Source organism: Lemur catta, chromosome 8, assembly GCF_020740605.2.
Source record: "Lemur catta isolate mLemCat1 chromosome 8, mLemCat1.pri, whole genome shotgun sequence".
Taxonomy (NCBI): Eukaryota; Metazoa; Chordata; class Mammalia; order Primates; family Lemuridae; genus Lemur; species Lemur catta.
Genome location: NC_059135.1, coordinates 22,576,340 through 22,604,283, shown reverse-complemented (window position 1 = coordinate 22,604,283; position 27,944 = coordinate 22,576,340). Strand labels below are relative to the sequence as shown.

The window sequence follows — 27,944 nt, the reverse complement described above, 5'->3', positions numbered from 1 at the left end:
TAAAATAAATACTCACAAATGACATTCCAAGGTACCAAAGTGTGAATATTTTTCAGACTTTTGGTAAAAGTTGTCAAATCTCCCTTAAGAAAGATCCTCTCAGCCAATGTGACATTGGCTGGAATCAGTAGGTAAGTAATTAGTACAAAGTGGAAGCTAAAATTAATGCCTCAATCACAAAAATGTTCTTTGTCATCTCAAATGAAATCAATAGAATTGCCAATTGTTTTTTAGAATAACACAAAGCAAGAAGTAATAAAAACCCAATGGTTCATTGGAAAAAGGGCATGGCTGTGGGATAAAATGCACTAAATCCAATTTTTACTTGATTCTCTATTTTGCAACACTGGCCTTAATTAGCTAATTTGTCCCCCACAAACAGTGTCTGACCACATACATCGATTCTCTTTTAGATAGGTTTAAGTTGTCTAGGGAAAAAAAGTAAGATATAACCTCTGTTCTAATTATTTGAGAAAATTAGCTAGACATACACATAGCACCTTCTTCCCCAATATCTACTGCATTTTCCCCTCTTGTCCAATACAAAAACAACTTAAGAGAAATCTTGCCTCAGTCCATAAAGTATTAAGTTACAAGTAACAAAAACCCAATTAATATCAATTTATCAAGATGGGGGATTATTTTGTTCACATAATAAGAAACCTATAGGAGGCAACTGCAGATATCAGTTCAGATGTTCTGCAGTACCCATTATCTGTCCTGCCATCCTCAGTGCGTTGGTATTATTCGTTCCAGGCACAAGATGGCTGCTTCATCTAAACACATCTGTCCTGAATTGCAGGCAGGATAAAGACAGAAAAGCAAGCAAGAGACTTCCTCCTAATGAAGCTCTGACTTTCTGTTTGAGAATAAATGCTCTCCTCAAGGATAATGTCTGCATGTCATTGGCCAGAACAATATCTTATGGCTACCCTTTCTGCAAAAGACACTGAGTAAAGAACTATGACTGTTTAGGTGGACATAATGCTACTCAAGCAAAACCCAAACCAGCAAGGATATTAGTGAGAAAGAAGACGGGCATGGATATTGGAAAGGCAACCAACTCTGTTCCCATGGTAGCCTCTGGAAAATCATCTCTGTTTTGTGGGACTCCAAGCTAAATTTTTAAAATTCATCTTAAGCCAAAAAGGAGATAAAACAACAAAAGGAACATGTGGCACCCCTAGAAGGGTATTTGTAGAAGTGAGATTTGTGGAAACACTCAAGTGCCTTACTGCATTGCATGTATAAAATCCCGATTAACCTTGATATTGCAGCGCTTTCAACATTTAGAGTCACTCCCATTTTCATCATCAATCCTTTCATTGCCTATTGGTTCCATTTTCTCAGGTGAAAAAAAAAAGAAACAAAAAGAAATTAGATCATCTTTCTACTTCTAAAACCCAGTTTATTATTTTTCATGACCTAATCATACAACCTTCATCAAAGCAGAAGGGAGATGTAAGACATAAGAAAGATTGTGAAAATGGATTTCTACATTAATGTTTGGCATTAAGTTTCTATCTAAGAAATGTGACGATCTCACACTAATAGCTTTCTCATGAGACATTAGGTGATGCTCTTCTGCTCTAGGAATAATTCTCCATTAGGTGACAAAGAAAGGAGATTTTGACTGCTATCCAGGAAATGAAGGTTATTTTTCAGTCTACATTTAGAAAAGTTCTACTAAAAAAAAAACGAAAGGAAAAGGTAATAGCTCAAACATTATGGAAAGGGTCTGTATTTCAGGAGTCACACATTTTAATTCAGATAGTTCATACAAAGGAACACAGCATCTGTCTCCAACTTCCTATCTAACATTTTTCAAGTAAAATCAGATTATATTACATTGAATAATAATCTTATCAAATACCTTTCTTCAACAATATTAATCTGCCCTGAATGTGGATATTTGCTTCTTAGAAATATTCTGTTCAAGAGCTTGGCTTATACTTGGAAAAGGGATTTAGAAAGGAGATTATAATAATTCAGGTATAATCTTACATGTTAAAATTTCAAATTAAGATACAATCATGATCAATCTAGATGATACTTTTATCATCCCAAATTCAAAACACAGCATCTGCTAGCAATTCTCGTCAGGAGGATTTATAAACTTTTAGCATTAAATGATGAATAGTTTATTTGTCTATATGTGTGTTTTCCCTGAAAATAGGTGTTTTCTTGTTTATGTTTCTCTTGAAAGTCAAAACCCCATAATCAGAGTATGTATGTTTTCACTGACATTTATAGGAGCATTTTAATGTATACTTTATCTTTTTTTTAAATTAACTTGGCCTAGAAAAGCTAGTAAGATGTATATCCAATAGGATACCACAAAAATGTCTGGCTGTATTTAGATCTACCCTTGGTAACACCAAAGAACAGCAAAGCTTTCCACAATTTTATTAAATATTTATTGGAAGGATTCACTGGTGTTACACCAATAGTTTCTCTGTCACTAACATGAAATAAAGTGACTAATAATTAAATTTTAAGACCAGGAAAAAAAAATTCTAATCTAAGGATGATAGGCAACTGAGGCACAAATTTAATTGATATTCAGAGATATACAAAACCTGGATGAGTATAGAGATCAAAAATTGTTGAATAAATGAATGATCTCAAAGTAATCTCATTCCATTGTATTTCACTTGCACTGTAGAAAATATATCAGAGTAAATCAAGAGAGAGACAGATTCTTGGTCATTTAATCAATTAGTAGAAAAAAACTACTTTGAGTTTTCTTATTATATCAAAATATTTCCAGCAAATTCACAAAACAGAACTGTCTCTTCTTAATAAATGTCATGGTTAAATATAATAAGATATATTTGATATGACATCTGTGGAAAAAGTACCATTTCATTACTGAAAAATCCAGTAAACACTTAAATATGTTTGTGTCTCAAACATTTCCTATTAGATTAATACATGAAGGTCAAGTAGAAGATGTCATGAATCTTTTTGTATTTAAATTATAATTGATACTACTCTCCGATATGTTGAATTTAACTTATATCTAACACACTATTTGTAACTGAAACATAATTAGACTAAGCTCCATGAAGGCAAGACATACTTTTCATGGCTGTACCTATAGCATCAAACTTGGAGCAACAGTTAATGAATCCTTTTTAGATTTAACTTGAAAAAAAATGTATCATGGAATTTGCCACTAACATTAACAGGTTATGTTCTGTTGTAGTTCTTAATTTTAAATTACATTGTGACCAAATTAAAGTAAGAATAAAAGTTATCTTTTTCCATAAACACACTCTACCTCATCTTAACTGCTTGTGTGTTTCATTTAGTCAGAAGCTATTTCTGTGTTGCTCAAAGCTATATCCCAAGTTTCTAATCTTATGCTAAAGGAACAAGGGGATACACAACAAATGTTTGCTTAATTAAAAAATCTATATATAATATCTTGAGTATAAGTAAAAAACATACATATATTAATATATATAATTCTATGATTAGAGATTTTATAAGCTAAAAGGGTAATAGTTTTTATTATATAAAATGCTTATAGCTGATAATGTACAAAATTATTATAGACAGTACATTTGATATTTATAAGGTATTGTTATCCCCAAATCTATTTTGTGCACCAAACTCAATTATTAGTTACCAGGTGAATAATGATGATTTTGAGCTATCCTTGACAGATGAAATTCCCCCAAACCCATACAAATTATCTAGCATATGCTACACAAAAGCCTAAGAGCATGTTTTTATATTGAACAATGTCTACCTCATATTGCCTTTAAATTATTATTTAGAAAATACCAATGTGACATTTGAAAGAAGACATAAAGTACTTTTGTCTCAGCCTTCCAATCCACAAAGTTTGGCCATCAGACAATTTCTTCCCTTGATTTCCATTTGCATGAGTCCAATAAAGAAGGAAATGTTTGTGTTAGTTAAAGGACTTCTTTTGTACTCTTCATTTCTTGTCAAATGCTAGTTATTATGGTGAATTTGGGGATGAGTGCCCATTAACAGAATCCTTGACATTTTGCAAATATATTCTCTCTCTAAAGAATATGTGGTAAAATACTGAATCATGGCTTTTTTTCTCTGCCCTATGTGAAATAGCCTAATTGTGATGTAACATCCCTGCTGAAAATAGAGATTAATGTGACCTCCTTACAAGGTTTAAGAAGTCCACAAAATTGCTTTGACCCCATGCACAATTTGTAACTATTTCGTAAATAAGATGGAATGTCTTTTTTTCCAAAATAAAGATTATAATTTTAAATACAGTTAGCCATATTTCATAGTCTATATGATTGATATCAATAGTAAACATTTTACTTCTGCTCACAAATCTACCAACCATAATGATATCAGCGAGATCTAATAGGAATGAAATACTTAACCTCAATCCCTGGTTGTATATCTAAATGTCTTGTTTTGCAGGGGTGCCTTTACAGGTCAACCTTAGAATTAAAATGAAAATAAAAAATAAATAAAATTAGAAATATTGTACTTGTCTAATTACAGTGGGGGCATCTAAATAATGCATATATCAGACTTATATTACCTATCTAAGCCAAAGGGCACTATCAAGAAGTCAAAACCTGAAGTGGCAAAGCCAATTAAATGAAGCTATAGGAAAGAGTTACAGGACTTTCTCAGACATAAAGCAATGTATCTTTCTTACTGTCATCACCTTAACCCACACAAGTCTGTTGTCAGATAATGATACAGAAGTAATATAGCTCACATCATCCACCTGTGATACTTAATACATCATCTCTGGTAAGGACTTGGTCCAGAGATTCCTGTATCTTTCTCAAACCCAGACCTTTCAGCTGGGAGCACAATGAATTGCTGCTACCTCACTGGGTCAGCCCTCAAGGTTCATTATTAATAAGCTGAGACTCTAAAGGCTAATGAGAACCGGGTGCTTGAGGAGACAATGGCTCATTCATCATCAATCAAGCTTTGAAGTTTTTATACAGATGATTTAAGGAGAGTTGAAGTGTGCAAAATTGAAATGTCACATTTGTATTGGGAGGGGGTAGAGGGTGATAATGTAAATGAGTGATGTAACCTTCTGTATTTCAGCTCAATGATCAGAGTCAAAAGCTCATGGATGCGGATACCAAATGCTAGGAAGTAAGAGTGGACAGTTTTTCGATCAGAGTAAGGCAATTTCAAGAAGAAATTATCATATCCATTGGCTGAAAATCAGCTTAAGATAGAAAACAATAGCAAAAATATCTTTATTTCAATTGACTGGAGTTCAGTAAGTCTTGTTACACTATTCCAACGTATTAATATATACTTCAGAGTCCACTACAATTCTCAGCTTTCCTTATACTTCAGTTCAAATCCTAGCTCCTCTGAGAGGTCTGCTATGACCACCTGGTTCTTAGAGGTTATTCCTTCCTCTAACTCCCATAACAACGATTATTTGAACCACTCATCTGGCATAGAACAAATGCTACATTACCGGCGCATTTATTCCTTTGTGTATTTGTCCTGTCTCCCCTATCTTACTGTAGGTCCCTCAAGGATAAGAACCATGATGTACATCTTTCTGCATCCCTAGTGCCAAAGAAAAGTGCTAAACACATAGTGGAAATTCAAATGTTTTGATTATTATAATGACAATGATAACATCTGTGGAACATGACCAACATTTGTAAAAAGTTATTAGTTGCTTAACAATAGCATAGCATTAGTCATTTGCACTAGATAATGCTTACATTTTAAATCACATAAAATATTGCATAAATTTATTGTGATCTTAAATGTATTCTTTCTATTAGGGGAGTAGTAACCCATTTAAACTCATCACTCTCCAGAAAATTTTAAAAATAAATAGCAGAAGCCTTTCTCATTTTTTTCTTCCTCACATCACTCTATCAGAATCCTTATTTTGACTTTGAACAAGATCATTTTTGCCTATTTTTGTATTTTACATAAATGGAATCATACCATATGTATTCTTTTGTGCCTGGCTCCTTTTGCTCAACACTATGTTTATGAAATTCATCTACACTGTTCATTTTCATTGCTGTATGGTATTGCATATTTTGTTTGCCAATTCTACATTAATGGACATTCTGATACTTTCCACGTTTGGGCCATTATAAATAATGCTGGTATAAACATCCTAGACTATGTCTTTTGGTGACAATTATGTACACATTTATGTTGTGTGCATACCTAGAAGTAGCATTCATTTTTCCAAAGTAATTTTATCAATTTATATTCCCATTAGTAGTGTGTGAGAAATCCAGTTGCTCTTTACCTTGTCATCTCTGGTTTGTTTTCTATTTCATTGTAGCTATTCTTGCTTAAGTGTAGTGGTATCATTTTAATTTACACTTCCCCAATGACTAATGAAGTTGAGCCTCTTAAATACTATCTTTGAAGTGTAATTTTTAAGGCAGAAGGTTTATTTTTGTTTACTTAACGAAGGGTTTTACTGTATGTAAAACATTTACAAAGCACTGCTAAAAACATGATCTCTATTAGAGGTTATTAGTAAATAATTGAATAAAATAATGTATCAGATGTAACCCTCATAACTTAAAAGAATATATTTTTTGTTAAGGGATCTGGACCAATGTTTTGAAAATGATACTTTAAAATATCTTAGAAAAAACAGTAGAACTATATTAATAATTATAAAATAAAGAGCAACATATGAATTTTGGAAGATGGATGAAAATATTCACATTAGGTGAATATCTCTCTGATAACAGGGATGAACACAATCAAAGGTATATTAAAGAAGAATGAGAAAATTGATTTCTTCTTGCCAGTAAAACAGACTACTCCTTTACATAAAGCTCAAATATTTTTATTCTTTTATCTACCAGAAAGCCCTCATTACAGACAACAATCCTCTTAAATAACTGCTCCAAGTTTCCAGAAAATGTAATTGCTTCAGTGGAACAAATCTGTAGAGTTCAATGTTTTCATTACCAATAAGGGGGAAAGTCATAGGAGTACCCAGAAATGATTTGTCCCTTTTATTTACAGGATTTAATACAATAAGCCTGGGATATACTGCAAGGTCACTTTCAAATATCTCACCTACTATATTAGTTTATATAGTTTTAATAACTCTTCTGACAATGTGTGATTTCTTCACTACTTCCTTTTAGAGTATTTCAAAAATGTATGATTTTTCCTGATGACAGTAATAATAAATAATATTGCTATGTATGTTTGTTGCTGGCAAGTTAAGACTTGCAAATAAAAGATATAGCAAGAGAAAGAATAATGATTTAATCTTGTAAAATGATTATATGATTTTCAAATATATCAAGATTTTTCAAAGGCTATATTTGAGAATGTTGAAAATGTGACTATGTGATTTGGGGGCCTAGATAGCTCAGCTAAAATGCCTTGAATGTTAATTTTAAAAATAATACATAAAAACAACATTTTACAGAATAAGAAATTAAAGAAGTCATAAAATAAGATTGCAAAGAAGCAGGTACTGGAACACTTTTAAAGCCCACAACAAGCAGGTATAAATTAAATATTTAAGATAGAGTAGCAATTTGAAGAAAACCTGGAAGAAATGATTGAATAGGAGTAGTTATCATTTTATAAAGCACTGGTTGTCAAAAGAGGAAATACCAGATACCATGGCAAAGAAGAAGAAATAGCTTTTTAGATTGCTTTGTATACATTTTCAAATGAGTATACATTACATATAGTATAATGAACATATTTTAAGCTCTATATTTTTTACATACACATGTATATTGTGTTTGTGCATCTGTATCATGTAGCCACCACCCAGATAAAGACACATAGTATTTCTATCACTGCAGAAATGTTTCTTTGCTTCGTCTCAGTCGATAAACCTCAAATCCACTATGCTGACTTTTGCCATCACAGATTAGTGTTGCCTGTTAATTAGGTTCGTATAAATGGAATCATACAGTATGTACTCTTTTTTTTTTCTTTCCTTCTTTAATCAAAGTAATGTTGCTGAGATTTATTTATGCTGTTGCCTGAATTAGCAGTTTGTTCATTTTTATTGTTTTGTATTATTGCATTGTATGAACATACCACAACTTGTTTATAAATTATTTAATATTTTAAGTACAGTTTTGCTACTTTTACTATGTGATTACAGGAAAGTTAGTTTAGGTTTCTTTTTTATCATCTATAAAACAGGAAGAATAATATTTACTTTGTTGGGTTAAAGTGAGAATTACAGATTATGTATATAAAATGCCTGGTGCATACTAGGCGTTCAAAACCTGCCAGCTATTTCAAAATAGGTTGTTAATGTTGTACAGGACCCTCCTTTATCCAAACTATTTAAAAATATACGTACATTAGTTGAATTACAGATTTTTGGGGAGAGAAGATGACCAAATGAAAACCCTTGAGAATCAAATGAAATTCTCATTAAATTTGGAGCATAGGATAACAATTTTAGAGCTAGCTATATTAAGCTTAAATATTATTAAATGTCTTTCTAAAGTTAGTTAATACAAAAAATTGGATTTATCTGTATTTCATAAGATAAACTGCTCCGAAGGACAATATTGTAAATCCTGTGGCTTTGTCTCTCTCTCACCCCGAGTTAGCCTGGATATTTAGTTGAGTTAACCCTTTAGTCATTTCTGTAACTACATTCTGTGACAGGACTTAGAGCTGCTAGATTTCCCGCCCTCTGCTCAGTTCAGGTTGGCGTATAGTTCACAAGTCACAAAGCCTCCACTGGCAATCTCCAGGTGACTTTCACTCTGCTGTCACTACCACTGTGTTTCAAAAAAATTAGGGTAAATCCCAAAGGACATGGACAAGTAAGCAGAGCTCTCCTCTTCCATGGCAAGGGTCTGGCATTTCTACTGCAGGAGGATGGATTAATTAGAAAACATAGAGCACAATTAAATACATCCGTGTAGCTTAGGGTTGAGCAGAGTAGTGGGACTGCTCCACACTCTTGTTTAAATTTATTAAAGTTTTTTATTAAATCAATAAAGTGGGTAATAAACTAGATGTGTGAAAAGCATTGCTATAATAATACCTCTGGTTGATAATGGAAACAAAGGCCTTTACTCTTGAGTGACGAGTAGATATAATCAAGTACTATATTTACTCAGAGACATTTAAGACATCAAGCTATATTCTTAAGCTATTTGAAGGACAAAAAATTATTACTCCTGCAGGAATTACTTACATTGTTTTTAATCAATCATTACATTCTATGGCCCTAGTATTACCCCTATTTTCTCCCTTTGTAAAAATTATTTTCATATTGTAACATCTGATGTCATAGCAGGGTAGGCTCCATTATACAAAAGTACAGCTCTGTAACTTCTATTACCGTGTCTTCTAAATTACATACAGAAACACCCTTTATTTTAGACTGCTTCTACTTTCCTAGGGTTAATAAACATGATTTAAAAATCATTAGGGATATGTGGCTGCTTTTCAACGATGGACATGAAGAAAAGATCCGAGCGCTAAGGTGCCTAACAATGCCAGATGGTATAATCAACTACAGATGCCAACACTCAAGAAGGGAAAGCTACTGAGAAGTGGATGTCTGCAGCGGGTGTGGGCTCGGAGTGGATAACCATGACTCCACTATGTCACATTAGGTGTCCTCCCCAAGTCTCAGTTCTCTTATCTATAAAATGGGGATACCAATAGTATCATGCTCACAAGGTAATTGTAAAGAGAAAATAAGTTAACATAGGTAAATGCTCACCACAGTGTCTGCCACACAGCAACTGTCCAATTGATGTATTATTATTATTATTATTATTATTATTAAGGGAAAGATAGGAAGAGTTCTCCGGTAAGCAGATTTGTTCCATCCTGCTTGATCCATTTCTCTGCTCCCTCTCATAAATACCCTTTTGAGAGCGTACTAAAACCTGAGCAGGACTAATTAGGCCAAGTTAGAATATATGGGTTAGTTCATTTTTAAAAGATTATCTTTAACCTACTTATATGAGTTTCAGATGCCCTTTTAGGAGCATATTATGAGTTCTGAACACCCCTAAAATTACTTAAGATCCTTAAATACAGAATTTTCTTTTTTTGTGGTGGGATTCCTATACCCCAAAGGCATAGCAAGTGAGACATCTAATGATCAAGCAAGTCGCCCAGTGCCTCACACATAGTCAGGGATCAAGCTAAGATTCCAATGCCTGCCTATCTGGCTCCAAAGTCCATTGTTGGCCACCTACTGTAATACCTCTTCATAAATGCTGCCATTATTTGAAATGCTACATTTATGATGTAGTATTTCTCTTATTCCTTACAGAAATCCTGTAAGGTAATTATTACTGGTCTCATATGAAAAAACTAAAGTTTAGAGAACGAAATAACTGGTAAAAGTTCTGGAGAACTGTTCTCCCAACTCAGTCTAACTACTGAGTTGGGATCAGACTGAGTTGGGATCCTGCTTTTAAACTTTTTATTCTATACTCCCTCTGTTATGATGGAGAGACTCAAAAATCTGAAGGGAAAAAAACATTTAAGCAGAGCTGAGGCATGATTTTATCTTATGTAATCTACATCTAAGTATAATTAAGAACTCACAGTAATTTCCCTGAAGTCCTTTTTGAAAATATTTTATTAAGTTGAAAGGTAAAATTATGCTTTTAAGGGATCTTTCTACATGAAAAAACCGTGCATTCAAAAAAACAAAAAATCTTGGCTCTGGTAGATGTCTGGACTATATCCCAACCTCATCACTGGAGGAGCATTTCTTTTTCCTCTGTTGAAAGTAGACACAGAGGAAAAAGCAGCACAATAAAACTTTAAGAATTCAGCCTACTTAAGGAAAAGCCCTTCAATTCAGGAAAAAACTAAATTAAAGAAAAGAAAGAAAGGCAATTTTATTATTTTGAAGTACTGTGGGAACTCTATCTATGCTTAGTCCTTGGAAGCTCTACTTTAATGAATAGGGTAAAACGATTTTTAATTACCATATCTGAAACCATAAGCCTGAGAAGAATCGGCCTCTATGTGCTTTGGAACTGCATTCATACAAATATAAAAATGGGTAAGACATTTGGTTCTCCTAACCAAACCTGTGTTCTCCTTATGATGATTTTTCCTATTAATTGTTGTTTAGTAATTAATACAAAGAGTGCAAAAGTGCAAAGCATTAAAATTAGTGAATTCAAATCGATGAAAGTTTATTTTAACATTAAGCTTAGTATTCTAATCACTTTAAAGGCAAATGAGGTAAAGTTCATATGATGGAATAAAGGGAATCCAAAATTAAAATACAAGGTTAAATATAGCCTATCACAGTATCTTTTGTGCAGGTAAACTTACTGGATTACCCACTACTCAATATTATGAAGAACTGAATCATCTTCTTGGAACTTACATTTTTAAAACAATCTTTTTTCCTGTTTGACATAGTTAAATATATCCATCTTTAGACATGCCTATCAGGTAACTTTTATTTAAAATAGTGGAAAAATAGAAAGGTGATTTTATTTGAGAATTTGGGATATATTCTTCATTTTATGTACATTGATTTCATAAAAATACTGAGATAAAAGATAAATACCTTGTACATAGAAAAGTTTTTATTCTACCACTAATAAAGGATATGCTCAATTTTAAAGACATCATTATATTTCAAAGTAGAAAGCTCTAAAATTTTCTCACATATAAAGAATTAGAGAAAATATTTTTAGAAGTTTCATGAAACTAAATATTAAATTGTGAACTCAAAAGGATTTACACTAGACCTTACAAAAGAGAATAGTCTAAAGATTTTCTTGTATATGTTCATATTCTATGCCTAATTTAGTTTTATAGGACGTGTTTGTACAGCTATGTCATATTTGGAAGAATTTTTAAATAGCAAATTAAGCTCTGGTGATAATCTCTACTTCAAGCTACTTAGCTTGGAATGCAAGTGTGGAAAATAGAAGACTAACCAGATTAACATAAAACTCTAAAGTACAAGTAGTAGGAATGTTAATAAGAGTACTAGTAGTGCCCTCAGTTCTAATTTCACCATTATTTCATATTTATCTTTCCTTATAATTAAACAACATCACAAGAACATTATTTACTAAAAAGCTGTAATATTTTGAGAATTGTTCTTAACAATTCTGTTCCTCTATTTTCATTTTATTTTGATGCTAAGAACAATTAGATGGTAACATCTGGCAAGTATTGTTCCAAACTAGATGCTGAACCTAAATACTCTAAAACTGTGTATCTGTTGAGACCAGAAAAACAGAATAATTTAACACCTTAAAATACATTTTTGAAATAAAAATATTTTTAAATATTATCTCCTTTGTATTCATTTAATATTTTATTTTTTCCCCGACCTTCAAGAGTTATAATCTAAATTGCAACTGAAGGAAGCTTAAGGTAGCTGATATGCACCTAGCTATTTCCGTGCTTCAAAGCCTAAGGAACCATCTGCTTGTTGGCAGGTGTAATTAATTAGCTAAGTGGAAGAGACGCTCCCTTTTAGAGAGAATAGGAGGAGAAGAGGGAGAACTCTGTGAAAGCTCAATCCTAGGCAGACCCATCAGCTGGGTGCCTCTGGGCAAATTTCCGATGCTGAAAACTCATTGAATTTAATGGTTCTTAATTTCACAAGATTTCTAATTACAGCTAGGATAATAAGATGCGATCCAAAAGTTGAAAAAAGTTGGCACATTTTCAAGGAAAATCCTTCCACACAATGTAGACATCCTAAAGCGTAGAAGTTCATTCATTTACACATTTTGTCTACTTATTCATTCAACTTTGTTAATAAGCAATTTTGAATCTATTTGGCTGACAGGTGGTAAATGCATATCAGTAATAGGAAAATGTATCGTTAACTTTTGTATCTAATCCAACACTTCTTTTCAGGATAGCCAAAGAAAAGTCCATCCAAAGTATATCATTGCTCATTTAATGGATTTTAAAAGGACTACATTCTAAGAACAGAAAGGGAGGAAAATATAAATACAAAGAAAGATTGCAAAACTTCTTATAATTTTATCTGTATAGCTTAAATTAAGTTATTGCTAAAAAATACAGAAGATAATGAATTCTACAACACCTTCTCTTTTAAATACCCTAATTGACAAAAACAAAATTCTCTCCTACACTCAAACATCTCCTGATGCTTGGCTTTAAATGGGTAAGGTGAGGTGGGTGTAAGGAATAGAGTGCGTAGGACTGTGTCAAACTGGAAAGCACATGTCACAACTAAAAAGGCAGTGGCTGCCCAGCTCCGGAGGAGTGTTACCAAGAGACAGTGTGAGCTCAGGGTTGCCAGAGCTTCTTTGTGTTCAGAGGGACCAGAAATCCAGAATTTATTGGAAAATACCCCAAATTTTTAAACACTCTCTCTGCAAAGCAAAACACATCTAGACTAGTTACAGTCTTTGAGCTAGCAGTTTACCACATCTGATTTATTTTAAAAATCTGTGACTTCCTCAATAATGATCAAGCCCTTACATCAATAACCAGATGAGATAGATTCTCATTGAACTAGCCTTCTCAGCTCCTCTACCTGCTACCGGTAGATAATGGAAAGGGCAAATGAGGCAGTTATATAATTTATGAGAGAATAAAGAACAGTGCAAGAATAGTTACATGAACAGTGGAGTCTAGAGGGCAACAACGAATCCCACAATACTTCCTCTTCATACTTATTGTGATCCTTGTTTGTTGCAGTGGAAGTGAAATAAGCCTCTGGCTATCTAATGATGCTTCGAATGTGTGATGCTGACATATCACCCCAGTATATCACACTCCTACCACTGAAGTTGCATGTGCATTTTAAATAGGTGAAGGCTTACGTGTCACCTGGAAGATAAAAGCCAATAATAGGCTGTCAGGTTAGCACAGACTCGTTTATAGGATTAACATAATAACACAAAGAAAACTAAAGACTAAAAGGACTTGAAAGTTAAATTATAACTTAGAAAAAAGGGGAAAAATTAGGAAAAAGTTGCATTCCCGAATATACTCCCAGACTTTGTTAGTCCTGCATTAGTCAGTCAGGTGAGAACAGACACTTGACCTTTGGGGAGTAGAGGTAGAAAAAGAGAAAAAACACTTTCAATCTGTATATTTCATAATTCTGAATGGGCTTCTGCTAAAAAATATTGATTTTTGTACAACACATACTTGTTCTTTGGAAACAAATGGATTGAATGCCTTTCCGTTCCCACTACCACGGAAACCAACAGGCCAAGATAATTCTGAAAAACTCATTCCATTAGTCAAGTTTCAAAAATAAAAAAAAAAAAAAAAATCTCAGGAATTGACATCAGACAACTAAGATACTGTCAGCCAGGAGCTGGGTACAGGGGAAATTATAGCTACCCATTGTTTTTTCTTCTGCTCTAGAAACATGCCAGCTACTAGCCAGAAAACTTCTGGGAATCAAGTTGTGAATCAAAAGTTGATTTATTTTCTGTACTTAGAACACAAGAATTTTAAGAGACCTGGGCTCACTCCCTTAGATCTATCTCTCAGGCTGTTTAGCATGCTAGCCTCCCTCTCTTAACTGTCCATTTCAGAGGAATTTATTTATAATGAGTCTTTCTGAATCAACTCTTCATCCCTAACATTAATGTTCTCTACTTCTGAACAGAAGTTAGAGTCATTTAAAAGGATTCTTCTCACCCTCTCCATGCCATAGGCTGGAAGTTTGTCTGTGATCCTTAAACCCAATTTTTTTTTTTTTTTTTTTGCTCCTAACTATGGAGAAGAGTTGGGGGAGAACAAAATTCTATCTGATGAAATATTAATACCAGAGGATAACAATTGTTTGTGAACAAAAATTTAATGGAGAAAAATAACATAAAAGGGCATTAAAAGTCAAAGGAAGAAAACATATAGAAGGTATGAGGATAAATATAAATAGAGCAAAGAGAGATATATTTATTTAAAATATTTTGCCTATATATGACTTACATTGATTTGTTCTATGTCTTTCAAGAGATGATGGGCAAACTCCAAACACATCATCTCTTGCCTAGATGACTATACTGTGTCTCCTTGCTCATTCTCTTGCTTCTAACAAATTAATTTACCACAATCTGTGTGATCTTTTCAAAACCAAAACGTAATTGTTATAAAAGGCCAGAATTTTTAAAATGATGAAATGAATACCAAAAAAATATGATTCATAAAATAAGAGAGTGGTCAAAATATATGTGTTAGTATCCTCAGATAATTTAGGAAAAAAATTTATAAAAAGAAAAGAATTCTATAAGAAGTAACAACCAATGAAGAAAAGTAGTTCTTGAAGATGACAAATATCACATATGATAAAATATTTAATACATATAGTATTTAATGAAATTGAGGAACTCTTTTAGAGAGCCGGGAAAAAAAAGAGAAAGAAAAAGGAAAGAAAAAAAATAAAAAAAAATAAAAGAAATAAAGGATACATCTGGGAAGTTCAGCATTAGGAGTTCCAGAGAGAGAGAGAAAAGAACACAAAGGAGAATAAATTATCAAAGAATTAAGATAAATAATTTCCCATTGCTTAAGGAAAAGGCATAAATGCTCAGGAAAAGATATTCTAAAACATAACCAAAAAATAAATACTTACATGCATATATTTGAAATTTCAGAATTCTAAAAAATCACATAAAATACTACTTAAGAATAGGAGTATCAGGGAGGCAGAAAGAGCTAGAGCAAGAGTGACAGAACTAGGGACAGAGAGGAGATCAAAATCACATCACACTTCTCAACAGGGACCCTGTGAGTTAAGAGGAATATTTCAAATATGAGTGAAGTTCTTTTTAGCTTAGTATTCTCAACCTAGTCAAACCATGAATCAAACCATCAATAAATTATGAGAACAGAAGGAGATATTTTCAGGCATTCAAGAACCTAATAAATTTGCTTTTCCTCATTTTTTTCAGGAGTGTTCACGAAGATATCCTTTAGGAAAATAAGGCAGCAAAGCAAGATAGGGAAGATATGTGATGCAGGATTTGGCCCAGAAGTGAGTAAAGACAAGTATCAGAATGCAACAGACAGAAGAGAAAAACTAGTACAGATTGGTGAAATAAAACTGAGAGCCCAAAGAGCGTGGTCTCCAGGAAAAAGGGGGACTGATAGAATGCATGACATTATGAAGTCTGGCATTACTTGGACTATGATAAAAACAAATAGTACAAGAAAATGGAAGCCAAGTAAAAACATCAGGAAAAACAAAACAAAAAACTGCACAAGAAAATAAACATGATCATAGTACATTTTTTCTCTGCCATGATTTTTAAAAGTTACCTTAATGTAAATATTACAGTAATATAAATATAATGTATATTGATTTTGAGCTTTTAGACAAAAGAATACAATATCTTTTATAATTAAAGAACAAAATTGTCTAGATTGATAACATATTCTGTTCAATAGATAATACCTAAAACTGAATACATCAAAAAATAATTATATTCAAGATAATATTCAGATATGTTAATAACCATCAGAAGAAACAGCTTAATGAGTTAGAGAGTAGGCAAAGCAGGAGGTTGTTGATTTTAAGCATGTGAATGTATTATTTGTTTTTAAAATATGTAGAGAAAAAAATCTGAAACAATTCAGTAATAGCTGTGTATAACAGAGATTCTCTGAGGTCAGAGTAATATGCTGCTAAGTGTAGGTGAATCTCAAGTTGCAATGCTTGTGGCCTTGAAACCTCTGACATAATAAATCTTGACAGGTAAAAAATAAAAAGAAAGAAATCCAACAGGACTTAGTTCTATGGCACGTTCTACCTTTACATCAGAAATTGCTACAGGAAGAATTCAATGCTCCTTCTGTTTCATATATCACCCTTCTTCAAAGAACTTCTGTGTGCTTCCTTATGTCATGTATCCCATTTATATTTGCATTCACTGAATGTTTTTAACAACATTAATAGTTTAAATAACATTTTCTCTGGGATTTTTTTCCCTTTGACTCTGTATTACTGTTATTATCCTAAAACTGTGAAATCTGAGACATGTAGAAATTAATTGACTTACTTCAAGAAAGAAAAGACAATGAACTAGTTCTCCTTAATTCCTTTGGGAAACCTTGCCATTTGAGTATCTTATTTTTTAATCTGACATACTTAATCATACTAATGCTAAAACTATGTTTAAACTACTCTCAAAATTAATTCATTAATAAACATCAAAAACCTTAGGCATTCTCCTTCAATCAGAGACTGGGACAAATAAAATCATATAAATGAATATTTGTGGGAGTATATATATAAATGCAAAATATTAGAAACTTGCAAAATGTCTAGTGCTAGTGGACTAATTAAATGTGATACATACATATGCTAAATACTACATAGCTATTATAAACATGTTGTAAAGAGTTTTAAAATATGTGAATAATTTCATGAATACATGAGCAAAAAAAATTGAGAATATGGAAGTCTAAATATAGCATGAATGCAATTTGTTTAAAATATACCTTAGGCACATATATTTATAATGCATACATGTAATACTGGAACAAAATACCTTACTTATCACCTGCATGATGTTAAGAAAATTCTAAACTTCACTTTCCTCATCAAAGTGTAATACCACTTCGCAGTAGGATAAATGAGATGATGCATATGAAGACTTATCACAATTATTATTAAAGAGTGAGATGTATGTGTGTATCTACTATAAACATATGGCATATAACAATATTAATAAATAACTTATGATCACATCATACAATATATTCAGGATGTTGAAGTGAAAACATTAAAATTAAATCTTCAAAATTAGAGATAATTATATAGAAAATAAGTAGAATAACTCAGAGATATTAACCTGAAAAACTGAAATCAACAATGTTTAAATTACAAATACAAAGCCCAAAATATAGTCTTATTAAGGAATTATTTAAACCAATAAAGAGCAAAGCAGGCATCTTAGTGAGATGGATAAGAAACAATCACCAAAGAAAAGTGCAAACGCAAAGCAAATGGTCCTTCCCTGGTCCTTCTTGAAGTTTCAAAACAGGTAGAAACTCATCTGGTGAATCATTGTCTTCACGTAGATAGTTTATACTATCTGATTTAAAAAATAACAAAACCAATCTGAAAGTTTTTAAGTAATGTCCCAGCATTATTGAGAGTTTCAAAGCACAATGACAGGCGGTAGTTTCCAGAGCCTATGCCCATAGTGACTATGTCACAGGCGTTTAATTACATATTACATATTTACTTACATGAATAGAAAATTATAAGCTAATGAACACACCACAGATAGTGTGACCATACATCTGATTTCCAGAACAAGGCTCAACTGATATGTTTGTCCCAGAGTAATTATAAAATTATGCCTCATTTTCTTGTCAATAGGCTTTTAGCATGGACAATAAATTGTATGGTGACCCTATCCTTAAAAAAAAGTGTAAGGTCGTATAAAATTTCTATACAAATAGACTTCACAAATGGAAATGTCAAACTTCCTAAATTTCAAAACAATGCAAATTTCTGGCAAAGAAAGTGACTTTTATAGGATTATTGTGACAATCCTGTAGAATAATAGCAGTGTCCATGGACTTGATTGGACAAAATTAATCATAAAAATATAAAGTGTTATGGTTATTCAAAATAATATTTTTTATAATTCCAAACATATTTTTTATAAACTAATTTTACTATAGAAAGAAAAGTATTTGACTTCCTTCAGGTATTATGTTTTGTTTTGCCAAAAATATCAGCAGTTTGCTTCTTCTCAAGAAAGAAAGGTAAATAGCAATTTATCAAATTTCTAGAGATTATCAAAAAATGTTTAGAAATAATAACAAAATAAAAGGGATATTTTTCTCCCATGGTAATTTTAACACCTCAAATATTCCATTTTCAAAAGATCATTATTGTGAAAAATTCTACCAAATATATTTAATCCATTTCAAATAGCATACAACTAAACATCTGTATTATTGGCTATAGTATATAATGCTGATATAAATGTAAAATTTTATTTAGCTGTTAACAAAATACTGGTAATTATATAAAGATGTCTAAATGAGTACTGTTCATGAATAACACTGATAAATATTTCCAAAAATGAAAAAATAATTATCTTTTGAAAAATTTATTGACCATGTTTAGTGATACTGAGAAAAAGTCACATATCTAAACTAATTTTAAATAAAAGAGTTATATAAATCAACCACCACCACCAACAATAACCACCACTACCACCCAAAAAACACGCAGAACTCTCCTGAACAAATCAGGAAGTGAATTCATAGAAAAAATCCTGTGATTCAGTATTTAACATTCACTTGCCCTGTTTGTAGAAACATCAGTAGTTAGCAAGCAATGGAGCTGGAAATGCTATGCTCCCAGAGGCACTGTTTCCTAGATGACACACAAAACGTCAGGCTTGACCATAAGTGGTCATTAAAAATCCCCAGGCACCTTTCAGGGAAATAGCAGTGTTTGCCTCAATATCCTGGCTTGATTCCAACTAACTAATTACACTCAGCCTGCCTGGATAATTTTAGGTTGTTTTAGAGTGAGAATGAAATTCCTTTGTTTGATTAGAGTGCCTGGGTCTTCCTTTGAAAAGTCCATTCTCACAAAGTTACAGGGGTATTCTTATGGCTGATCATTTATTTTAAACAATCATGAAGAGCTGGGCCTGCCTAGCATTTTCCTCAAAGATAAATAGTGTCCCGACACTGAATTAATACTGAAATTTTGGATACACATATAGATTTAGGCAGGTCTATAGGGAAAAGATGGAAAACCTCTCTAATGTGGAGCCTCAACAAAGCTGAGTACCTTCTCATGTCTTGACAGAGGTAATTCTAATAGCTTTAGCAAACCTCTGTTAGATATAATTGTAATATATCTGATTATTATTATACCCAATATCAAATACAAAATATATACACATAGTTAACCCTGTAAAAATAGATAGCTTTTATATTACAGGACAAAACTTTGGACAGGTATAAATTTAATTTTCATTTTCTGATTCTCTGGCAGGGATTGCTATCTGTCTCCTTAAATCCTCTCTCTTCTTTTTTTTTTTGCTGGATATATGCGCACCAAACTAAAGACAGTATTTCCCAGTATTCCTTGCAGCTAATTTCGAACACATAACTAAGTCTTCACCAATATGAAGTGGACAGAAGCAAGATATGCCACTTCTGGATTGTGCCTTTAAAGGTAAGGGGTGAGCCCTTATCTTTGCTCGTTTCTTCTTCTTCAAAAACACGTGATTGAAAGCCATTTTCAGTTGTACATATGAGAGCAACATTCACGGGGATGGTGGTGCCACAAGATACAATAGAAAGAATCTGGGCCCCCAACATTGCTGAACCATTGAATCAGCTATAGGTTCTTGTAAGTTGAAGGCCTTTAGGCTGCTATAAGAGAGAGAAAAACTTCTATCTTGTTAAAGCTACTGTTGTTAATGTGGTTCATTATTTCTCAGTCTGTATCTTAACTAATACAGATGTCATTTCACATTATTTATTATCTTTCACATCTCTTCCATTAAAAAGTGTTTTATAATAACTAGCTTCTTTGCTTTGCAAAATTCTTTACATCACAACCAAATGAATTGAGATCTTCATAAGTACATACTATTTTTAGTATAAGCCAGGTACTCTGGTGTTTTAGTTCTATCTATCCATTTAATTAACATGACTTTTCCATTAGCAGGATACTATTATTACACCCAATTCATGGATAAAGAAATAGATTAAATGGGCCAAGGTCACACACTCTTAAATGACAGATCTGAGACACAGCCTCAGTTTGTCTGCAGGGCCCTAAATCCACATGCCAACCATAGTTAGGCAGGTAATGCAAATGAGAAAAGTGTGTGCATATGGACTGGGACAAATTGGAGGTCACATTTCTCATCTCAAAGTCGAAGTTGCTTCACAGGTATAGCCATCTTTGCAGAGATGTAGACACAGGATTGAATTATCCTCAGAATTTTTATTTCAAGAGAAACTGGAAATCCCTATGTTTAATCACTAGGGAAAAAAATTCAGATGTTTAGGAGACCCCAAACCAAATGAAGCACCTCTGGGGCCTCTCTGAGTGGAAAAGTTGTAGTGCATTACAGATATAAACACAGTCGCTACCATCTGTCTAATGACAGATCAGATACAATATGGTAAGAGATAAAACAGGGTATCCTGAGAACATGGAGGAGGGCCATCTTTCGGCAGGCAGTTTTCATATACCAGGAGATGTGTCAGCTGAGTTTGGAATTACTAGTATTTGCTAGTTAGATAAATGTGGGTGTTGAAACAGAAGGGTGTTCCAGTAAAAGAAAATACCAATTAACAATGGTCTCCAAATAATGGAAACTCTATCTACTTACATTTACTCTGAAGTGAGCATGAATTAAAAACGATCTTTCATTTAATAAGGGATAATATGTGTAGCTTTTGAAAAAATTAGAATTCAGGCATTAGTTATTGGGATAAATACACTAAAATTCAAGTACCTATTTCCATTAACTTGAATGTCTAACTACTTGTGAAACAAAAACATTCAATATGTTTTTGAAAATTTATTCCATGGGCCCATAATGAAGATAGATTCTGTGAGGAGTGATGTGCTCAGTTCTCTTGAAGGTGGGTGGGGATGTAGGGTCACCATGGAAAGAACAAAGAAGGAAAGAATATAGTTCTTGTCTCAAATTGAACATTTTTTTCAAATGTATTTATAAAATAACTGCTTCAAAATAAGTAAGACAGTTTTAAATTTCTAAAATTAATATTTAAAATTATATTTTCAATTTTCCAAATTGTAAAATGAAGAAATATATCAGCTTATCATAACCTAATTTTCAGTATTTTTTATTTCTACATGCCACAAGATAAAACCCAGATGATATCATTTAAACCTGCCTAAAATCTTCCCTCACCATTATTTCCCTGTGGCCCGGAATACATGCATGGTTGTTTAGATAAAATGGTTTAGTTATTCAATTATTGTTCATTTATTTGCTAATTTAGGAAATATTTTATGATTACTCACTGAGACAGACCTGATACTAAGATCTAGAGATATACAAATGAAATGACATGGTCTCTGGTCACATGGAAAATATTAACCAAATAAAAAGGAAGATATAACAATTTATTACAGGGAAAGACACATGTAATAATGGAGATATGTATAAAGTGCAATGGGAGAATAAAAAGAATACTGGAATCTATCAGGGCAATTAGGGAAAAGTTTGGTCTGAAACTTGTAGAATTAGCAGGCATTTGGCACAAGGACTAGTGGAGACTGAGCATTCTAGGAAGATGGCATTTGTAGAAAATAGAGGTGCCAGAAAGTGGTTATAGCCAACAACCATTAAAAATACTTCTGTATCTTTAGAGTATGCATAGCATGAATGAGGCAAGGGCAGGTGAACATGAGGTAGAGCAGATAGGCAGGGGGACTTTCAAAAAAGGTCTCATTTTTTTTTCTTAGGTGTAATAGGAAATTATACAGTAATTCTGAGAAGATAAGAGGTATGTTCTAATTCCCAGATTACTAAAAGAATTCTGGGAGCAATGCTGAGAATGAATGGAACAAGTTAGAGGCCAAAAGAACACGAAGGAGGGTATTACAGTAGCCTGGAGTGTGGGGAGTGTCTGACCTGGGGAGTAGTGGCAGTGCGAATAAAGAGAGCAGATCTAAAAAGGAATCAAAAAGGTTTTCATAGTTTTTAGATGTGGGTGATAAAGAAAACTAAGCAATATCTTCCATGCTTCTGCCTTCAATAATAAATAAATACCAAAGTTTGGAATAGATGAGACCAAGCAGTTTGACAAGGGAAAAATGATAAGTTGAATATTAGATGAAGTTTAGTTTGAGGTACTTGTGAGAAATATCTTACATTCAAATCATTAGGCATTATTCTAATTGTTAATCGAGTAAGGGACATAAAAAGATAATTTAAAAGCTGATATCTACGGCTCATAAATACATGTGAAAAATATTCAACTTTTTAATAATCAATGGAATACCAAATGGAAAAAGTGCTAATTTGTGCCAACGTAACATTAGCAACAACCAAGTATTAGAGACTGCGTATGTCTGTGCAACTAGAATGAAATAGTGTCATTTATACTATTAAGAGCTATATGCCAATAAATTAAAAAACCTAGAGGAAATGGATAAATTCCTGGACACATACAATCTACCAAGAAGGAACCAAGAAGAAAGAGAAAGTCTGAACAGACCAATAACAAGTAATGAGATTGAATCAGTAATAAAAAGTCTCCCATCAAGAAAAGTCCAGCACCGGATGGTTTCACTGCTGAATTCTACCAAACCTTTAAAGAAGAATATCAATTCTTCTCAAACTATTCCAAAAAATTGAAGCAGGAAGAATTCATCCTAACTCGTTTTACAAGGCCACCATAACTTTGATACCGAAACCAGACAAGGGTACAACAAAAAGAGAAAACTACAAGCCAATATCACTGATGAATATAGACATAAAAATCCTCAAGAAAATACAAGCACACCAAATTCAACAACACATCAAAAAGATAATATATCATGGATCAAGTGGGATTTATCACAAGAATGCAAGGATGGTTCAACATATACAAGTCAATACATAAAATACATCACATAAACAGAATGAAGGACAAAAAGCATATGATCATCTCAATAGATGCAGAAAAAGTATTTGATAAAATTCAACATCACTTCATGATAAAAATTCTCAATAAATTAGATCGAGAAACAAAATACCTCAACACAATAAAGATCATATATGACAAACCCACAGCTAACACCATACTGAACAGGGAAAGGCTGAAAGCTTTTTCTCTAAGAACTGGAAAAAGACAAGAATGCCCACTCTCACCACTCATATTCAAAAGAGTGCTGGAAGTCCTAGTCAGAGAAATTAGAAAGGATAAAAAATAAAGGGCATCTGAATTGGAAAGGAAGAAGTCAAATTATCCCAGTTTGCAGAGGACATGATCTTATATAAACGAAAACCTAAAAACTCTACCAAAAAACTCCTATGACTTATAGACAAATTCAGTAAAGTTGCAGGATACAAAATCAATATGCAAAAATCAGTAGTGTTTCTATATACAAACAATAAACTAGCTGAAAAAGAAATCAAGAAGGCAATTGCATTTATTATATCTAGGAATAAATTTAACCAAGGAGGTGAACAACTTCTACAAGAAAAACTACAAAACACTGATGAAAGAAATTCAACAGGATACAAACAAATGGAAAAAATATCCCATACTCATGGATCAGAAGAATTAATATTGTCAAAATGACCATACTACCCAAAGAAATCTACAGATTCAATGTAATCCCTATCAAAATACCAATGATATTCTTCACAGAAATAGAAAAAAAAATGCTAAAATTTGCATGGAATTACAAAAGAGCCAAAGTAGCCAAAACCATCCTACGCAAAAAGAATAAAACAGGAAACATCACAATATCACACTTCAAAATACACTACAAAGCTATAGTCACTAAAACAGTATGATACTATCATAAAAACAGATAAATAAACTAAGGGAACAGAATATATAACCCAGAAGTTAATCCACATATGTATAGCCAACTGATTTTTGACAAAGGTGTCAAGAACACACACTGGGGAAAGGACAATCTCATCAATAAATGATGCTGGGAAAAAATGGATATCCATATGCAGAAGAATGAAACTAGACTCCCACATGTCATCCTATACAAAAATTAATGAAAAATGAATCAAAGACCTAAATGTAGGATCCCAAACTATAAAACTGCTAGAAAAAAACATAGGAAAAATACTTCAGGATGTGGTCTGGGAAAGGATTTTATGAATAAAACCTGAAAAGCATAGGCAACAAAAATGAAAATAAACAAATGAGATTATATCAAACTAAAAAGCTTATGCACAGGAAAGGAAACAATCAACAGAATGAAAAAACAACCTAGAGAATGGGAGAAAATATAATTATTTATCCAACAGGGGATTAATATCCAGAATATACAAGGAAATCAGACATCTCAACAACAACCACCAAAAAAAAAAAAAGACTTATAAATGGGCCAATGATGTGAACAGACATTTCATAAAAGGCAAAGAAATATACGAAAAAAAAAAACGTTCAATATTACCATCACTAGTTATTAAGGATACACAAATTAAAACCACAATGAGGTATCATCTCATCCCAGTTAGGATGGCTATTATCAAAAAGACAAAAAGTAACAAAGGCTATCAAGGAAGAGGAGAAAAGGAAACATATACACTGTTGGTGAGAATGTAAACTAGTACAGCACTTACAGAACAGCTTGGAGGTTCCTCAAAAAACTATAAACAGAACTAACACATGGTCCAGCAATCCCACTACTAGTCAATTATCCAAAGGAAAAGAAGTCAATATATTGAAGAAACATCTGCACCCCATGATTATTGAAAGACTATTCACAATAGCCAAGATATGGAATCACCTGAGGTATCCAACAACAGATGAACGGATAAAGAATCTGTAGCATTAATATACATGTACAATAGAATACTATTCAGCCATAAAAATAATGAAATCCTGTTATTCATGATAACAGGCATGGAACTGAAGATATTATGTTAAGTGAAATAAGCTAGGGACAGAAAGTTAAACACTGTATATTCTCACTCATATGTGGAAGCTAAAAAAAAAAAAAAGAAAAAAGTTGATCTCATAGAAGTAAAAGGTAGAACAGAGAATAGTAGAGGCTGAGAAGTGCTGGAGGAAGGGAAGGATAAGGAGAGATTTGTTAAAAGATACAAAATTACAGCAAATAGAATAAATAAGTTCTAGTGTTCTTAATATTGTAAAATGACTACAGTTAACATAGTATACTACATAGTTTCAAATAGCTAGGAGGAGGATATTGAAAGTTCACAACACAAAAAAATGATAAATGTTTGAGATGATGGATATGCTAAGTACTCTAATCTGATCATTATACATTATATATATCACAATGTCACTATGTATTCCATAAATATGTATAATTATTATGTGTTGATTTTAAATAAATAAATAAATAAGAAATAATGCCTTTTATTCATAGCTGATGGTGCAGCAATAACTTCAGGAATCAAACATCTATCTATACACTCTGACCAAATAATACATCTTTTAGGAGCTATCCCAATGAAAGAATATGCCATTGAAAGAAAACTATATGCAGAAAGATGTCCATTGCTGTATTGCATAAATAATTAGGAAAAGTTACATAAAATATGGCATGAGTATTTAATGGAATATTATATAACTACTCATTACATAATGATCCATCAATACAACTGTGGTAAATTAAATTATTAGTCCCAATACCCTATGAAACCTTAAACAATCTTATCTAACTTGTGTTATTGTGGTAAATTTAATATCAATTTAAGTCCATATTTTTAAGATGTTATCAAAGTATATTAACTCAAAATAGTTTTCTAATTTGAGAGTATCATTAAGCAAAGATGGAGCTTCTATATTCTGTATGTAATTTTTGACATCTAATAACTTTATATTTTTTAATAACTGATAAATGCTAAACATTTCACTATTTCTTTTATTTAATTTTTGAGGGAACAATTGCCCAATTCAAAGTTAGTCACTCAATGTTTACATTCATACAGAAGTAGAAACAGGAGATATAATAAACAACATGTAAAAATAAAAGTAACAGAAAATGTCTGCTACAGAATGGAGAACATGGATGAGAGTTACTATGACAAAGACTTCATTTGTGCAGAACAGTGATTTAGTATCCTTTGACTCTTTTCTCCAGGCTTGTGTTTTAGAGCATTCTCATCCAATATGTCTACTTTACCTTACATGACAAGTGCCTTCATGTTACTCTCTAGAAGCACTTTACAAGTACTGCTTTAAAATGTTTTCTACTTCATATGTTTCTTTCATCCTTACATTTAAAGTGTAACCTGCCCTGATTCTCACTCCTTCTCAGATAATTGCTTTAGAGAAACAGCGTCTAGTAAACTAAGTCTCCTTAAGAAATTACTTAATGTGATACTTGGTGCAGAAATACTTTTTAGCAAATGGTGCCTGAATATGCCTTATTACTAATGAATGCAATTCTATTATATGGTATCTCTAGCAGTATGGAAGGTCAGGGTGGAAAATAATTTAACAAGCAAAGTTTCACAGAATGCTTTAAATCATAACATTTAGACAATTGTCTATTTCATTTATACATGGTCTGCCCTGCAACCAAATTACTTTTCTTTAAGTTAAATGCAACTCAATACGAACTTATTTTCCTTGAGTAAATGAAACACTACTTCAAACTTTCTCAAAGTTCATAACTTCACAAGTTTTTCCTAAGTAGAATATAGAAATTCTTTAAATTTATTATAATAGAAAGATGGGATTTTAAAATTTATGTTTACAGTGAAAGAAAAGTGAAGACTTGACAATGATTGTTTGATGGGTAAAATTAGATAAGACCTAAGAATCAAAAAGAGGGAAAATGGAGTGCACACTACCTCAAACTATATATATTATTTTTTCTTACTTTCAATGTTTTATGGAAATAAAGCAAAAACATGTTTGTTTTTAAACAAAATTTACAGCAATGCCAACTAATTTCAAATGTTAAATACCAGATAGTAATGATGAATTTCTTTGCAAGACATGCATTTGACTTCATCTTTGTTAATAGCTCTATATTCTACACTAAGGTATAGTAAAACTTCTATGTCTTACTTGCCATATAGTAATGCTTTTGTTTGCATTACTATTATGATTGCATTATGAATGACTGATTTAAATAAAGTTAATAAATCAAAAAAGAAGAATGAAGTCATGCAGGATTCTAGAGAAGATATAAATTTTTTCTAGAAGAGAGGAGAAAGACAGTTATTCTTTCATAAATAAATCAGTATATGTATTTTCTTTAGTAGAACAACCAAACATGTTTTAAGATGTTAAATTTACTGAATAGTTTGAATAAAATTAAAACATGCAGGTTTATTATCATCATAATGATA

At 32.3% G+C, this 27,944-nt stretch overlaps 1 protein-coding gene across 4 annotated transcripts in view; it reads right to left on the bottom strand.

The window, feature by feature from the left end:
- The window catches only part of ERBB4 (erb-b2 receptor tyrosine kinase 4), a 1,045,679-nt gene that overhangs the window by 350,604 nt on the left and 667,131 nt on the right, over window positions 1–27,944 (bottom strand). The gene's annotated exons all lie outside the window — the stretch shown is intronic.